We start from the raw sequence: 15,568 nt of genomic DNA on the forward strand, positions 1-15,568 counted from the left end.
ATGTTACTCCCAAATTCCTAATTTATCCCTCCCCTCAACGTTTCCCCTTTGGTAACCATAAGTTTGTTTTCTGTATCTGTGAGTCTGTTTTCTGTTTTGTAAATAAGTTCATTTGTATCATTTTTTTAGATTCCACATATAAGTGATATCATGTGATATTTGTCTTTGACTTCACTTAGTATGATAATCTCTAGGTCCATCCATGTTGCTGCAAATGGCATCATTTCATTCTTTTTTATGGCTGATTAGTATTCCATTGTATATATGTACCACATCTTCTTTATCCATTCATCTGTTGATGGACATTTAGATTGCTTTCATGTCTTGGCTATTGTAAATATGCTGCAGTAAACACTAGGGTGCATGCATCTTTTCTAATTATGGTTTTCTCCAGATGTACACCCAGGAGTGGGATTGCTGGATCATATGGTAGCTCTATTTTTAGTTTTTAAAGGAAACTCCATACTGTTCCCCATAGTGGCTGTATCAATTTACATTCTCACCAACAGTGTAGGAGGGTTCCGTTTTCTCCACACCCTCTCCAGCATTTATTGTTTGTAGACTTTATGATGATGGCCATTCTGACTGGTGTGAGGTGATACCTCATTGTAGTTTTGATTTGTATTTTTCTAATTAGTGATGTTGAGCATCTTTTAATGTGCCTTTTGGTCTTCTGTGTGTCTTCTTTGGAGAAATGTCTATTTAGATTTTCTACCCAGTTTTAGATTTTTTTGTGTGTGTGTTATTTTGCTATTGAGCTGTTTGTATATTTTGGAGATTAATCCCTGTCAGTTGCATTGTTTGCAAATATTTTCTCCCATTCTGTAGGTTGTCTTTTCATTTTTTTTATGGTTTCCTTTGCTGTACAAAAGCTTTTAAGTTTCATTAGGTCCCATTTGTTTATTTTTGTTTTTATTTCCATTACCCTAGGAGATGGATCCAAAAAGATATTACTGTGATTTATATCAGAGAGTCCTGCCTATGTTTTCCTCTAGGAATTTTATAGTATCTGGTCTTATATTTAGGTCTTTAATCCATCTTGAGTTTATTTTTGTGTATGGTGTTATAGAGTGTTCTAATTTCATTCTTTTACATGTAGCTGTCTGGTTATCCCAGCACCATTTATTGAAGAGAGTGTCTTTTCTCCATTGTATATTCTTGCCTCTTTTGTCATAGATTAATTGACCGTAGGTGCATGGGTTTATTTCTGGACTTTCTATCCTGTTCCATTGATCTATATTTTTCTTTATGTGCCAGTGTCATACTATTTTGACTAATGTAGCTTTGTAGTATAGTCTGAAGCTAGGGAGCCTGATTCCTCTAGCTCCATTTTTCTTTCTCAACATTGCTTTGGCTATTCGGGGTCTTTTGTATCACCATACAAATTAAAAAAATTTTTTTCTGGCTCTGTGAAAAATGCCATTGGCAATTTGAGAGGGATTGCACTGAATCTGTAGATTTCCTTTTACTTATCCACAGTAATTAAAAATTCTTTCAAAGTTGGACTCAGTCCTCTCAAACTCTGCTGCTGCTTTATCAACTAAGTTTATGTACTATTCTAAATCATTTGTTGTTATTTCAACAATCTTCATAGCATCTTCATTAGGAGTAGATTCCATTTTAAGAAACCACTTTCTTTGCTCATCCTTAAGAAGTAACTCTTCATACATTAAAATTTTACCTTGAGATTGCAGCAATTCAGCCACATCTTCAGGCTCCACTTTTAATTCTAGTTCTCTTGCTTTTTCCACCACATCTGCAGTTACTTCCTCCACTGAAGTCTTGAACCCCTCAGAGTCGTCCATGAGAGTTGGAATCAACTTATTCCAGATCCCTGTTAATGTTGATACTTTGACCTCTTCCCATGAATCACAAACGTTCTTAATTCACCATCTAGAATGGTGAATCCTTTCCAGAGGTTTTCAATGTACTTTGTCCAGATCCATCAGAGAAATCACTATCTATGGCAGCTAGAGCCTTATAAAATCTATTTCTTAAATAATAAGACTTGAAAGTCAAGATGACTCCTTGATCCATGGTCTACAGTGTGGATGTTGTGTTAGCAGTCATGAAAACATCGCTAATCTTGTTGTCCATCTTGATCAGAGCTCTTGGGTGACAAGATGTCAGTAATAATTTGAAAGAAATCTTTTCTGAGCAGTTGGTCTCAACAGTGGGCTTAAAATATTCAATAAATCATGTTGTCAACACATGTGCTGTCATCCAGGCTTTGTTGTTCCATTTATAGAGCACAGGTGGAGTAGATGTAGCATCTTTCTTAAGGGCTAGGATTTTTCACAGTGGTCAATGAGCAGTGGCTTCAACTGAAAGTTGTCAGCTGCATTAGCCCCTAAAAAAGAGAGTCAGCCTGTCCTTTGAAGCTTTGAAGCCTTGAAGCCAGGCATTGACTTATCCTCTCTAGCTATGAAAGTCCTAGATGGCATCTTCTTCCAATGCAAGGCTGTTTCGTCAGCATTGAAAATCTGTTGCTTAGTGTAACCACCTTCATGAATTATCTTAGCTAGATATTCTGCATCATTTCCTGCAGCTTTTGCATCAGCACTTGCTGCTTCATGTGGCACTTTTATGTTATGGAGACGGCCTCTTTCCTTAAACCTCATGGAACAGCCTCTGCTAACTTCCTCACATCTTTCAGCCTTCATGGAATTGAAGAGAGTTAGGGCCTTTCTCTGGATTAGGCTTTGGCTTAAGAGAATGTTATGACTGGTTTGATCTTCTATCCAGACCATTAAAACGTCCTCCATATTAGCAATAAGGCTGTTTCACTTTCTTATGATTCATGTTTTCAATGGAGTAGTACTTTTAATATCCTTCAAGAACTTTTCTTTGCACCTGTAACTTGGCTAACTCTTTGGCACCAAGAGGCCTAGCTTTCATCCTGTCTCAGCTTTCAATATGCCTTCCTCACTAAGCTTAATCATTTCTAGCTTTTGATTTAAAATGAGAGATGTACAACTCTTCCTTTCACTTGAACACTCAGAGCCCACTGTAGGGTTATTACTTCAGTATTGCTGTGTCTTAGGGAATGGGAGACTTGAGGAGAGGGAGAGAAATGGTGGAATGGCTGGTAGATGGAGCAGTGAGAACACAATTTATTGATTAAGTTTGCCATCTTATTTGGATGGGGTTTATGGCAGCCCCAGTCAATTACAACAGTAATATCAAACATCACTGATCATAGATTATCATGACAAATATAATAATAATGAACATATTTGAAATGTTGTGAGAATTACCAACATACGACACAGACATGAACTGAGCAAATGTTTTTGGAAAAATGGTGCCCATAGACTTGCTTAACACAGAGTTGCCACAAACCTTTGGTTTGTAAAACACACAATATCCATGAAGCACAATAAAGCAAAGTTCAGTACAGTGAGGTAAAGGGAGAAAATACTATATCATTCATGTTGAGCAACCCAGGCAGAAAGAAGCCATGAGAGAAACATTCTCCAAGGAGTAGCAGCTGCTGACCTGCATCGGCCCATTCTGGGATTCCTGACCTTGACTGTGACATCTGGGGTTGGCCCAGTCCAGCTATGCATACATAACACCTGGAGTGATATCTTTAACGTGGAACTTTTTGAAAATTAGCAAAAGAGACGTTATGGTATGGTGAAGGCTTCAGCAAAGTGCGCTCCCAGACCACGCCCATCAGAATCATCTGGGGGATGCTTGAGATCCTGGACTCCACCACAATCCCACTGAATCTGAAACTCTGGGGGTGTGGTCTGAGAGCCTGCAATTTTAACAAGATCCCCAGATAATCTGTACTGGCTTTTGAAAGTGTCTGCTCTTGTAGTTAGTTTCAATGTCTCTGGGTTCAAATCCTGGTTCTGTCCCCCTTTATGTGACCTAGAAGAGCTCTTTAAGCTCTCTGAGTCCAACTTTCCTTCTCCATGAATTAGGAATAACGATGGTACCCGCTTCCTAGGGTCCTGTTGAGAAATGAGATAGGCTTTGAAGCACTTACTGCAGTATCTGGTACCTATGAAACATTCATAAATTTGAAAGCTATTCTTACCATTATTTTTAAAAGTTTTATAAAGGATGGCAGAATCTCCACTCTGATTAGAGAGCAACGTAGAATGTTTGTTTATTGGAATGAATACTAACTATATAGTAGATTCTGATATTAAATTATAGCACCTCTTTACTAAGGGCGTTAAAGCAACGGTCACTTCTCTAGCTTTGCCTGCATTTTTCTTGTCCCAGATTTTGCTGACATTCTTTTGGCTGCTCTGTTTGGTTCTCGTTTCTCAAAGGCAAGGGGATAGCCCTCTTTTGCTGGTTTTAAGGCCATTGCTCCTGAGTTTCTGCTTTTGAACCATTTCCAAGGGGAGTCTTCAGCAGATGATTTACAAAGAGGGCTTTGATGCTCTCCAGCTTGTCCTGCAAAACACTGTCAGTTTCCCTTAGTTGTTAACCCTGGTGGCCTTTGAGAGCAAGGCCCTGCAGCTGTCTCTCTCCAGTCACTCTCCTGTCCCAGCCTGCAGCCTCTCTTTGCTGTGCTCAGCTTTCTCTGCTGACCACAGCCTTTCTGGGATGGTTATGGGATCCCCATTTTCTGAGACTGGTGGGACAAATCACTTTTCTTGTGGCCATTTGAACAGCAAAGGGATTCCTCATTGCAAACAGGGAGACCTTTTCTGGATAACACCAGTAAATATCATACATACTCCCTTCTTCCCATAGATTATTTTCTTAACTGTTTATATTTGTTGATGTTTAGGGGTTGTTAATGGTGAAGAATCACTGATTCTGAAGGCTAGAAAGGTTCTTTTTTTTTCTTTTAATAAATTTATTTATTTATTTATTTTTGGCTGTGTTGGGTCTTCGTTTCTATGCGAGGCCTTTCTCCAGTTTTGGCGAGCGGGGGCCACTCTTCATCGCGGTGCGCGGGCCTCTCACTATCGCGGCCTCTCTTGTTGCAGAGCACAGGCTTCAGACACGCAGGCTCAGTAGTTGTGGCTCACGGGCCTAGTTGCTCCGCGGCATGTGGGATCTTCCCAGACCAGGGCTCGAACCCGTGTCCCCTGCATTGGCAGGCAGATTCTTAACCACTGCGCCACCAGGGAAGCCCTAGAAAGGTTCTTGAGTCATAATTTATTTGTCTCTTTTCCAGAAGATATTTTAGGACAAAACCAAGTACAGTCTGGGTGACTTGAAAAGAATTGGCACTTATTTCTCACAGTTCTGGAGGCCGGGATGTTCCAGATCAGGGTACCAGCAGAAGACCTAGTGTCTGGTGAAAGCCCTCCACCTGGTTTGTAGATGACTGTTTTCTCATTCTCACCTGGCAGAGAGGGGGTTGGGGGGAAAACCTTTCTCTCCTCTTTTTACAAAGGCACTCGTCCCGTTATGATCTAATTACCTCCCAAATGCCCCTCCTCTAAATACCATCACGTTGAGGATTTAGACTTCAACATATGAATTCTGGGGAGAAACAAACTTTCAGTCTATGGCATGTGCTGCAGCTACTGTAAGAGTTTACCAGAGACTTTCATTGTATAACTTGCAAAGCCAGGGCACTTCCAGTCTTGTAGTTTTGTTTGTGGTAAAAGAACAGGCGCTCAAGGCTCGTGGTACAGATTGGAGTGAAAGGGCAGAACATGCCTCAAGTCCGGGACTCACTCAGTTGAGGGGGCGGTGCAGGTCCTCATGGAGCCACAGTGAGGGGAGCAAGAGGGCAACAGATGTCCTTGGCCAGGGATGCCAGGAGGCAAACAGGCTCTGAAAGAGTGGGAGGGAGTGCCTTCACTTTTACCGGAGGATGGAGCTTCTAAGTCCCACATAAGGCAGCTGTGCGCACGGACAGACTCAGACCCAACAGAGATTGGTAGATCGCAGTTCCAAGCCAGGTACTGCTTTTGGCACTTTTTCTTCTATCACCTTGAGCTTCTCCAGGTTGTACCAGTCAGTAAGCCCCCTCCTCTGCATAACTGAGCGTCCTGGGAACCAGAATAATCCCAAAGTTCCTTGAGGAATTTAGGATTGGAGCTGGGAGAGCTGGAAGGTCTGAAGGAGATTCCATGAGGCTGAGGCCTCTGTATTCCCTGGGAACTCTGTGCCACTTGGGACAGGGTGCCAGCATGGCAGAGTGGTAAGAACATTTGAATTTGGGGTTCAAAAGATCTGGAATCAATTCCAGGCTCCTCTGTGCATTTAGGAAGTACACGATGCCCACAACTAGCGTTTATTAAATGTCTGTGTCAGTCACTGATCAGGTATTCACACCTGCAAGTATTAACTTACTAGTATTTTTAAATATTTAAAAGTATGCTATGAGGTTGATATTATTAACTTCATTTCACAGATGAAAAGTTAGGCACAGAGGGGTTAAGTAACTTGCCTAAGGTCACACAGCAAAGACTGGAACCCAGGGAATGTGCCTTCAGCACCTTTGCTCTTAACCAGTAAGCTCGCTTATTTCTGTTTCTTTATCTGTAAAGTGAGGTTAACAATAGGTTCTTTAGTGTTGTGAAGATGAAATTTTCAATGAGATGGCAACAGATGAAGCACCCTTCTTTGCCTGGGTCACCAAGTTAGCAGTGCTCAACCGCCAACAGCTGCAGTTCCTCTCTTCCTTTTTCATGTTATGCAGGACCACTCCCTGTTCTGGACAAAGCTGGAGCCTCTCATCTCGCATATGTCCAGTCCTCCTTTCCTTCCCTGGGCTGCCTGCTGCCCTTCTGTTTGCACTTGGAGCTGCAGCATCCCTCTCCTCATTTCTATACTCGTCCATAACTCCTTACGGTTCTGAGAATGAGGCTTATTTTACACAACATCCTTTCAAGCAGTCTGCTTCCTGGCCATGTCTCTAAGGCACCTTAATCTCCTGCATAATGCTTCTTGATATCACACTGTAGGGTGGATTACTGCTGGGAAGGGCATCTCTCTTTGTGTGGCTTCTTGCTGATTTCTCTTTCAGGGACCATCCCATTCCTGACCTTTTTCTGGTGCCCCTTTCCCACTTCTAGTGGCCTACCTGAAGTCTACCTTATTTTTGCCACTGCTCTAGCTGTACCCCAGCAGCCCCTGCAGTATCTGAGACTCCTTTAGAGAAGGCTCCCTAGCTCCCAACGTCCGTAGCCAGGGTGTCTCTGTCACTGTCCTGGAGATGGCCCTTCCTGGTTAATTTCCACTGGCAACCAACTGCATTACCTGTGGTCCTGTGCCTTCTGGCTTCCAGATGGGCTCGGTCAGTGGGAGGCTCCAGTAACAGGTGGAGAGTGGAGCGCTAGCTGCCGCCCTCCCTCTGTGGCAGGCCCTGCATCTCAAGGGGCTCCAGTGACATTATCTCCTCCTCTTCAGCTCCTGTGGTGCCAATGCCTGCTGGTCTCTGCGTGTCTCCCCACCCTTATTTGTTCCTTCAACCTTGCCCTCACCCTTATATGTAGTCCCTCATGAATATCTCTTCATTTCAGTGACATGGGATAAATTCTGTGCCCGTTTGGGACCCTACAGACATGACGTGACTAGAACCAGGCCACTGGGCGGTCTCTTTTATCATCCTCACCTATACAAGCATAATTCTTACTCTACTGAGTGAAAAGATGAAATTTACAAGAATAACACACTGTCTGCACGTTGCTGGCTGTCTCTTCACTGTTAGAAACAAAGATGATTCTTTATCAGGGCCTGATGGAGAGCACAATTCAGTAGAGAAAGTTCTGGTCAGTAGGGAGTGTTGCTTTGGATGACAAGCTTTTTTTCCTCTTTTTTTCTTTTGTTATTAAAAAAAATATTCTGACCATGTGACTTCGGGCAAATCATAAATCTCTTAATCTCAATTTTCTTGTTGAAAATTATGAAGCCACTGAGTTTACGATGTCTACAGCTGCCTTTAGCTCTAGAAAGGTAAGTAGCAGGAGAAAGGCTGCTCCCTGGAATGTTGAGAATTGGCTGGGGATCTTGCCTTTCCTCTCTGAGCAACAGGTAGAGGCTGCCTGATGCATTTCCCCATCTCCCCCTGATTTCAACCTCTGGTGTTTCTACTTCATCTTTGAGCACCCCTGACTCGGATCTGATTTCTTTGCTGCACTTGTTTCCCCCTGGTTGATGAGCCCAGTCTGGACACTGGGCTGTGCACGGGCTTCCCCCTCTGGGGAAGGAAGGACCAGTACCCTTTACTGAGACACCCACACAGCAGCAATTGGGGTCTTGCTGGGAGAACTGACCTCTTTCAGGGATTGACTTCAGGGATAAATGCATGGTGCCCTTAGAAGAGAATAAAGGAGAAGGTTGTAGATTAAAAGCCCAAACCGCATTTCTCTTGGCTTTCCTTGTTCCAGTATGGATTTGGAGAAGGAAGGAAGGAAGGAAAGAAGGAGGGGAGGGAGGAAGGAAGGAAGGGGAATTATAGAGTGATTTCTCTGTGTCAGGCAGTGTGCTAAGAAACTAACATGTAAATCCTTTATAACATATAAATCTCATCTAATCCTTGCAGGCACAGATGGTGAAACTGAGGCTAAGAGGAATATGGTACATTGCAAAAGGACACATGGTTGATAAATATCTCACTTGTGTCCGTGCCAAAGGAGTAGGCCTACCTTTTTCAGTTTGATTGAATCATAAAGTTATTTCTTATCTTCCCAGGCTTTGCATGCAAAATGGTCCTTACTTCCCCACAAAGTTTAAGATAGATGGGGTATTTCATTTATGCTTGTCTTTGGGCCTGCTTTGGTTCAAGTTTGCTTCCTCTTTTCTATTCTAAATTCTATTTCTGGTCTTTTGCCAACTGGAAGATCACTCAGGTACCTGCTAGTTTTACTTCCCTGCTTACTGGCTGTCTTTGTGCTCTTTCAGAAATTGCTATACTAAGGCAGAGGCAAGGAATGAGAGAAACAATAGGAAAGGTTTCCCAGCAACGCAAGGTTATATGGAAATGCCTCTTTGTGGCGGGAACCCAGAGGAGAAATGTCTCTGCCCTATGGGTCATGGCCAAAGCCACTCTGCCAGTAACCCAACACCTTTCCCACCTCCGGTGGGCAGACCATGTTAGCTTTTTACTCGAGATAACATCGCTCACCTTGACAAAGTCAAATCTCTTATTTCCATTTTCTCTCAGCCCTCACATTCTTGTCCGCACTCATAATATCATTGCTAGCTCCTTCACCTAGTGGTTGTTAAAATACTTTCTAACTGCTTTAATTTGAACAGTTGAACCAAACATTTGTAACCACTCCTCAGGGAAATTATGGGCCATTTGTAATAGAAAAAAAAATGTTTTTTTCTATCTCCAGTGCTAAAATGGAATCATCTCTCACTGAGCTGGGTGACAACTGTGCACTGGAAGAATTTGACTTCAATATATACCAGGGGCAGGAATAACTCAAGTATGTTTACAAAATACCCTGTGGGTTATTTACCTTCAAATTGTCTCATCTAAAGATAATTACAGTAAACTCACACTTCCTGTATCTTGTGATGAAAACTGTTGATATTTTCATGCAGAGCATGTTTGAAACACTTGGCCTCAACAGGCTTTTCAAGTTCTTGTTTGTTTATATCTATTTTTCTGTTCCAAGAGGGACAGAAGAAAGAATGAAACTCACCTTCCCTCATTTGTAAAATTGAGAGAGGAACGTGAAGAAATCACCAGAATAAGAGTCAGGCCATATATGTATTTTCTGTTCACTTGTTTGTTTTTGTCTCTTCCCTCTCACCTCCCCCCACCCCAATTCTGCCAGTTACTAGCTCGTGTGTCCTTTGGTGAGTTGCTTAACCTCTCTGAACTTAGTTTTGTGATGGTTGTACGATCTCATTTTGTAAACAACTATACTTCAATAAAATTAAAAATATATATATATATGACAGAAAAAAAAGGAACGATACTCTCAACTGGAGGTCCATTTTGTCCCCCGGGGGTGTTTGGCAGTGTCTGGAGGTATTTTCGGTTGTCACAACTGGTTGTGTGGGGGTGCTACTAGCGTCTAGTGGGTAGAGGCCAGGGATGCTGCTAAACATCCTATTGATACAATGCACAGGACATCCCCACAGCAAAGAACTATCCAGTACCAAATGTCAGTAGTGCCGAGGTTGGGAATCTATGCTTTAGAGGCTGTGGTGGGGAGAAATGTTAGAGTTAAGTGCTTTTTTTGGTAAAATGTTTAGAACACGTATAAAGTGTTACTAGAGCTTCTTCCAGACGTGGGTGCTAATCCTGACCCTGGTTAGTATCCAACATACCCTAAGCAGCATTTAAATTCAGGGACTCCATTTCTTTACTATTAAAATGCATGGGGCTTCATGATCTCCAAGATCCTTTCTGTCTCTGAGAATCTACATGGCAAAAGGATTATATGGTACATGGGCCCAAAGTTGACAAAATCGATAGTTGCTAATTTCAGCATTTTTTAGCCCTCATGCAGATCACTGACCTGAATCTTTTCTCTCCAGATAAACCTGAGATTTGCTAAGAGGCAGGAGACAAAGAATTCTCAACTTTGTTCCTCTAATAGGCAGAGAACATTTATCTGTGGCCATGTTCCCTTTCGTACCACGTAGAATAATGTCAATGTTGAGCGCTTACCTGGTGCCAGGCACTTGAATACCTACTGTGTGCCAGGCCCTACCCTTGTGCTCTAGCTACAGGGTCTCATTTCATCATGACAGCATGCCTGAACTGTGGGTATTATTGCTCCAATTTCACAAATGAGAAAAATGAGGCTCAGAGAGGCTAAGTAACTTGTCTGAAGTCACACAGCTAATGAGTCATCAAATTGATAAAAAATACAAAACTTGAGTGTTTTCCATTTCTCTATAGTTGTACTCAAGGTGCTCATTTAAATGAAATTGCAATGGAGGATTAAAGAACAGTAAAAAGAGTACCAAGAAAACAGATCAAAGCCCTACCATTTTGTAAAGTTACATGTTCTGCAGGCAGATGTGTACACTGGAAAAGAGACTCTTGCAGTAAATGTTGCCATCAGCCAAAGCTGTCAGAGAGCAGTGAAAGCTCAGATAAGTGGCTCTCTCTGCTTTCTTTCAAGTAATAAATAAAATAGCTGCTGTGGATAGGGTTAGGGCAGAGCTCCAGGTACTACTAGTGATAACATTATTGATAATAATTGAGAAAACAATGGTAACACTAAAGAACTGTTGGTTTTTTTCAAGGTTTTGCCAATTATTTTATTCTTTTAATCCATGACTTCATTATATTCTTATTTATTTATTCTTTTTTAAATTGAAGTGTAGATGTTATACAATATTATTTAAGTTACAGGTATACAATATAGTGAGTCACAATTTTTAAAGTTTATACTCCATTTATAGTTAGTATAAAATATTGGCTGTATTCCCCATGTTGTACAATGTATCTTGTTGCTTATTTATTTTATGCCTAATGGTTTGTAACTTTTAATCCCTACTCCTATCTTGTCCCTCTCCTCTTCCCTCTCCCCACTGGTAACCACTAGCTCTCTATATCTGTGAATCTGCTTCTTTTTTCTTGTATTTTTTAGATTCCACATATAAATGATACTATATAGTATTTGTCTTCCTCTGTATGACTTATTTCACTTAGCATAATGCCCTCCAAGTCCATCCATGTTGCTACAAATGGCAAAATTTCACCTTTTTTGTGGCTGAGTAGTATTCCATTGCATATATGTGCTACATCTTCTTTATCCATTTTTCTGTTGGTGGACACTTAGGTTGCTTCTGTATCTTGGTAATTGTAAATAATGCTGCTATTGACTTCATTATATTCTACTGAATAACAGTGATGAACACTGCCTGTAGGTTTCTGGATTCTGTCTTTAAACATGGCAGATAAGAATACGGATTTCAGATGATGATTGAATGGGGTTTGGGATATATAGGAACGGCTTATTCTCCTTTGGGGACAGCAGCTCTTCTTCTCCATCAGTGGCTGCCCCTGGGGACCTTTGAAAAGTTCTAATGCCCAGGCCAATTAAATCAGTTTCTGGGAGGGACCCCGTTAGTAATTCTTACCACTCCCCTGTGATCCCAACAGGTAGTCAAGTCTGAGAGCCAGCGCTCTGTATTAGTGACCTTTAAACTCCTGTGTGTATCAGAATAACCCCGAGAACTTGATTAAAACACGGGGGCCCACCCCTCCTCCTTCAGTGAGCTGGGGGCCTCCAGGTTCTTTGTAAACTCCTAGGTGACTCAAGTAAATACCATAGTTGAGAATCACCATTTATTTCACTCCTTTTTAGAGTTTATTTTTAAAATGAGAAAGTGACCTTATTCCAAGATGAGGAATTGCCTAGGTTAAAAACTGTATGCACATGGGTGTGTTGTGGGTCCACAAGATTCTTATTGGGCTGTGAGCCAGCCATCAGTCTACTCCCCGTATCTTTTAGATGCCATCCTTGGCTTCTTCAGCCCTTTCTTTTTAGATCCTTCCTGACCATGGCCCCTAGTCCAATTTGGAAGCATCTCCCTGTTCTAGTTTGAAAATACAGTAAGTTTGTTGTTTATAAATACAGTTTATCCATGATACCTATTGATACTTGGTTCATAGGCGATATGACAGTTGCTTAGTTACGAACTTAAAGTAAGACCACTGCCTATAGACATTTGTATTGGTCGGGGTTCTCCACAGAAACAAAGCCAATAAGATGGATATATATATATATATATATATATATATATATATATGGCATAAAATCACAGTTAATATATATTAAATATATATATGTATTTGTTATGAGGAATTGGCTGGTGTGATTATGGAGGCTGAGGTCTGTTGTCTGCAAGCGGGAGACCCAGGAAATCCAGTGAGGTAATTCAGTCTGAGGGCAGGAGAAGGTGAGATGTCCCAGCTTGACAGTGAGGCAGCAAAAAAGGGGCAGAGTCCTCCTTCCTCTACTTTTTGTTCTATTCAGTCCTCAATGGATGGGATGATGCCCACCCACCCTGGGGACGGCAACCTACTTTACTGAGTCCACCAATTGAAATGCCAGTTTCATCTGGAAACACCTTCACAGACACACCCAGAAATAATCTTTAATCAGGGTACCCCATGTCCAGTCAAGTTGACAAATTAGCCATCACAACACCTTACATCTAATTTTACTTCTGGTTGTTCCCACAGCATTTGATGCCTTCTGACCTGCTAATACCTCTAAAAGAGCCTCTGTTTTTGTTGCAAAAATTCCCACATTCTAGAAACACCTCCCCAACCTCCCAGGATTTGTATAGTAATGCACCTCATAGGGCTCTCTGGGAATAAAGATCTGAATCCCTGAAGCTCAAGTTAAGTATATTATGGACATAATTTAGTCCATAGCAGGTTGGCTGCCCGTTCATAAACTTCTGGGTTGCTGGGAGAGGGGACTTTACTAGGCTCATTCTATACCATGTTTGGATCTTCTAAAACAGGGGTCCCCAACCCCTGGGCCACACAGCAGGAGGTGGGCAGCAGGCGAGCAAGTGAAGCTTCATCTGCCGCTCCCCATCGCTCACATTACCACCTGAACCACACCCCCATCCCCCCGTCCGTGGAAGAATTTTCTTCCATGAAACCAGTCCCTGGTGCCAAAAAGTTGGGGACAGCTGTTTAAACCCATAATTCAGAATTTGCCTTTCCTCTGCTGAGGGCCCTGAACTGGTTTTCTGTCTCTCATAGGGTGAAAGCCAACTTTTCTTACATAGTTTGCAAGGCCCTTCAACATCTGGCCCTTACAGCTCTTCCCCTGATTCACTGTGCTTCAGCCACCCTGGCTTCCTTCCTGCTTTTTTGAACACACAGCCATAATTCCACCTCAGGGCCTTTGCACTGATTCCTCCCTTTGCCTGGAGCACTTTTCTTCCAGATACCCACATATCTTTTCCTCCTTTAAGTGTTTGCTCAAATATTACCTTTACACCTAGACCTAACCTGATAACCCTATTTAAAATTACTACCTACCTCTCTGGTTGGCACTGATCACCCCACTTACCCTGCTTCATTTTCCTCCATAACACCAGAGTCTAGTAAACACATATTTACTTGTTCATTTTCTTTATTGCCTGTCTACCCCCTTTAGCATAATAAGCTCCATGGGGGCAGGAATTTTTGTCTGTCTGGTTCAAGGTTGTTTCCCCAAGGTCTAGATTCTAGATAGGGCATGGAACATGATAGGTATTAATAAATATCTGTTGACTGAAATGCTAATAATACATAAATTTTCTTGCTGAGACAGAAAGAGGAGGCCCTGGAGCTGTGGTAGCCCTGGAATTGCCCTGATAAATGGCCTTCACTCCCAGTTAAATGCTTTCTGTCTGGTTGTGCTACATTTTGAAGTAACTGAAATAAGCCTCAGGTACAGAATCAACCTTACTGAAGTGTTTATTCTGGGTGTTTCAATCCCCCAAATGAGCTGCATGTTCCCAAACATCTCCCCACTGACCTGCCAAATGCCCCAAATAGTCATTCAAGCATATTTGTCCAAGGGAAACTATCTTGCTGAGAAAACCAATAGTGAAAATAATGATAGACGTTTGTTCTGTGTTCGCCACTTGCCAAATACTGGACTCTGCACTAATATGTATTAGCTCATTTCATTTTTCTCGTAACCTTATATGAGCAGGGACTATTATTATATCCATGATGTGGTTGAGGGACTGAGTTTGAGTGTGTGGAGGCAGACTGGGGCTTGTTTGGGAGAAAAGCATCCGAGGGAAGGAATGGTAGGTTGAAGGTTTAGAGGGAAGGGAGGCTGCAGTGTGTTGGAGGTCCTAGAAGGCATCCAAATGGTGGGAGTGGCGAGTGCACGTCGAGCGCACTCAAGCTGAAGATGGGGGACTCGTAGTTGCAAATACTTTAGGTCCATCACCTTAGAAATTCTTATACATATACTTTGGTTACTATTGATATTTCACCAATCTTTAGATTCTGAAGTGCATGAAATTCTTGTTATCATTATAGTTGTTCCACCACGTTAGGGACTTGGTCAGTTGTTTTCACCTAAAGTGCTAGTGTTTTTCTGGGCACCTCTAAAAGCAGGGAAATGCAGCCTTTCTTGATTTAAAACAATGTGTTCACCCTCCCCCTACGCTCATTACTTTGTTTTTGCTGATTATCAGAGACATTTGTTTTATAAACCAAAGTTATATAATTCGTAGTTACTATTCTGCTTGATTCTGCTCCCAAGTCTTAAAATGCAACCTGGTGTCAGAGAAGTTTACATAATAACCTATTTATTAGGATTATTACATCACTCTAAGGTCAAGCAGGAAAACTAAAGGGGATGGTTTTTACTTGATTGCAAATGTCTAAAACAGGGATGAGTTGGAAAAAAAAACTCCACGAAACCTAAGTCAGTTAAAAAATACATACCATTTATGTAAATAAAGTCTTTCTAGATTTTTGTTTACTTATAGCAAAGGTGTTTTTGCTGTATGAGATGTATTGATAATTAAGTTTACATATATTTTATTGTTATAAGTTAACAATTTGTTTAGAAAAATAGGACAAAATCTAAAATAGCACAGGACAAATACAAAGAGTTTACAAAATTGCAACCATATTGCAGGCTGAAAACATAATTCGTTGTTATACTCCAGAAGATATTATCAGGCTTCACAAAAT

The sequence above is a fragment of the Eubalaena glacialis genome, chromosome 9, assembly GCF_028564815.1.
Source record: "Eubalaena glacialis isolate mEubGla1 chromosome 9, mEubGla1.1.hap2.+ XY, whole genome shotgun sequence".
In the NCBI taxonomy this organism is placed as follows: domain Eukaryota; kingdom Metazoa; phylum Chordata; class Mammalia; order Artiodactyla; family Balaenidae; genus Eubalaena; species Eubalaena glacialis.